General features: G+C 32.7%; 1 long non-coding RNA gene across 2 annotated transcripts; it reads left to right on the top strand.

The window, feature by feature from the left end:
• The first annotated feature begins 365 nt into the window (after window positions 1–365).
• Window positions 366–2209, top strand: LOC130720154 (uncharacterized). 2 transcript variants are annotated; one of them, XR_009012958.1, is made up of 3 exons: window positions 366–767; window positions 1040–1162; window positions 1938–2209. It is a non-coding gene; the product is annotated as an uncharacterized LOC130720154 (long non-coding RNA). The 2 variants fall into 2 exon arrangements; XR_009012957.1 differs by lacking the exon at window positions 366–767 and having other exon boundaries at window positions 791–1162.
• The last annotated feature ends 509 nt before the right edge of the window (window positions 2210–2718 follow it).

The following is a 2718-nucleotide window of genomic DNA, read 5'->3' as shown; positions in this document are numbered from 1 at the left end:
TCTATTTTTTGACAAAATATCTGAATTCATTGTCAATTATTTTCTCATTTTGACCATGTCCTTAAATTACTCTACGTACCAATCTTCAAATTAGGGAATTTATTTCCTTCAATCACGTTATCAAAACAAATTGTAACTGCATACTGCTGTATTCTTGGGTCAAATACACTAGACTAAAAATCAGGGGAAATCAAAATTTCCCTCTTATTCCTACGAAAATTAAAGTGGAACTTTTGGGTAAATGAAATTTGAATTTCGAATTTTTAGTATCAATTAGTAACAATTTTTTCAGAAATAATGTTTTTTCAGTATCAATTAAAATTGAGAAAAAGGATGATACACGGACACGGACAGTGTAAAAAAAACATTTATCCCGTCACTCAGTGCATAGAAATTAAACTCATTAAAATTTCCCATTCATACTTCATTCTGTGAACGCTTTCTAACTCATATAACTGGGCAATTCATTCCTCTCCTATCCCACTTTGTGATGGCCTATTTACCTATTTATGATCGTTGCCAAAGTAGTTCATAGGTGATGATCAAAGTATATAAATAGGATAGTGGGATATATCTTTTCATTGTTAATTAATAGTGTTTTGTTTGAAGATGGGTTCTGCAAATTTGCTGCCTCAGCAGCACCTGAAGTTACTCTGGCGGTTGTCCTACCTCATCGGTTAAGGTAACTATGAATGATAACCATATCAAGGGCTGCAACTGGAACTTTTCTTCAAGATATCACATGAGATCTATAACCATGGAGAAGGGTATGCCCCTAATCTAATTTTTCTTAATGGAATTCCTCAGATTATGTTCTTGGAAGGTGTCCATTAATGGCATTTTCTTAACCGGAGCTCTTCTTGGAAGGACTTATTTTATTTGAATTTTATGATGTGCATCTTTGTGTGGCTGCAGTGATCTATTTTTGCAAAATGAACATGAAAATAAAAATTGGTTTTGGTTGTATTTCATTTGTTATATCAAGAGTGGTTGCTTGCACTGTGCTCAATGACTTCCGTTTACTCATTTTCTTCACCAGGTTCCACACAGAGCTAAAGGATGTGCCTGTTTTCCTTTTTAGGTCCCAAACAGATAGGCCAACATCTGCAGTAGCTGTTTTGCTTGATAAAGCATCAAGTGACATTTTAACTCACAAATAAAGGTAGTGTCTTCCTTAACGATGCAGTCTTGGTTCTTATTCTAATGAGCCCTATGGGAACTGATGATTTTGCACTTTTCAAGTTCTTTCATTGGGTAAGAGACCTTGAATTCAAGCCTACTTTGAGGTTGCTAGAGTTTCACAAACAAATTGTCCACTGTATTCTCACATGATCTCAACATCGTTCATTGGTTTTGTGTAGGCCTCAAACAAATATTTCTCTGTTTTATTTTCTCCTTACTTTTTGGTTTTGTTTATATGTGAGTTATATGGTTTTAGTGGGCTGATTTGTTCCCTGCTGATATAGGGGAACAAAAACGTTCTGCGTTTCCTAATGGGAAGATAAAAAAAAAAATCTTTCTCTATTTTGATGGATTGTCTTTAAATTTTAGCAAATAAAGTGCAATTTGATAAAATACTTGCTTTGTATATGCCTTTTTTTATATGGTTCATCCATGCACCAATATAATAGACATTAGTATCATGTTTTGAAAATATTGTTATCATGAATTCGTGGCTATCCATTTGCATAGACCAATAAGACTGGTCAAGTTGTTAGAACTATGTTCACTGATTAGCTTCATTATGTTTGTGTTTATGTAATTCTTGCTCTGGCAGTAATAGCATTAGAGAAATATATATGTTCTCATAGTGTCATTGCAGTAATAATTCTCTTTCAAGAATATTATTCTATCTATCAGCAAAACAGAATTAATGTTTTGCTTTAAATAGTCATGTCCTGTAATACATTGGACTCTCATATTGACCCTTCATGCAGGAACATGGTTGTCTATGCCATCAAGAAGAAGAAGCAGCATGAAAAGAGGGAAGATAATTTGAACTTAGGGAGCCTTGCTGATTGGTCCTATAATTTGAAATCATCAAGCTGCTACTACTCTGCTAGAGAGTAGATAATAATCTAAAATATTTGTTCAATTTAAAAATGAGTGTTGGGGGAGCTAAATTAGTACTAGCACTTTAAGTTCTAATGTTTTTGTGATATCTAAGTGAATAAGTTATAATTGGTAATTGTGTTTCCTTCTCTGTTAATGTGAAATCTGCTAATGGGTTTGAAATTCTTCTTGATTGTTTGTATAAAATTTCTCTTTAATAGCAAAATAAATTTTAATATAATTTTAGTTGTATTATCTAATGATTTTTCAAAATTATTTTTGGAGTAAATATGTCTAAAAAATATAAAAAAATTTATAGTTAAAATGTCATAAATTATTTCTGTAGATTTATTAATGTTTAATTGCAAGATAAATAACTGCCACGAGAAGGAACATTTTAGATGAAAATATTCCAATGATCATACTTTCGTGTTACAAATAATATACACATAATTTTAATTAAATAGGCTAAAAAGCATTTTTGGCCCCTGATGTTTCAAGTTTGTGCAAATTCTGCCCCTACTCTATTTTTGTCGATGTTTCTACCCCTCATGTTTTCAAACAGTGCATCGTCTACCCCTCATATTTTCAAACAGTGCATCGTCTACCCCTGACGGAGGGGTAGACGGTGCACTGTTTGAAAACATGAGGGGTAGAAACATCGAC

Source organism: Lotus japonicus, chromosome 5 (assembly GCF_012489685.1).
Source record: "Lotus japonicus ecotype B-129 chromosome 5, LjGifu_v1.2".
NCBI classification, from domain to species: domain Eukaryota; kingdom Viridiplantae; phylum Streptophyta; class Magnoliopsida; order Fabales; family Fabaceae; genus Lotus; species Lotus japonicus.
Note: the sequence above shows the minus strand (reverse complement) of the source record. Positions and strands in the feature narration are given on the sequence as shown.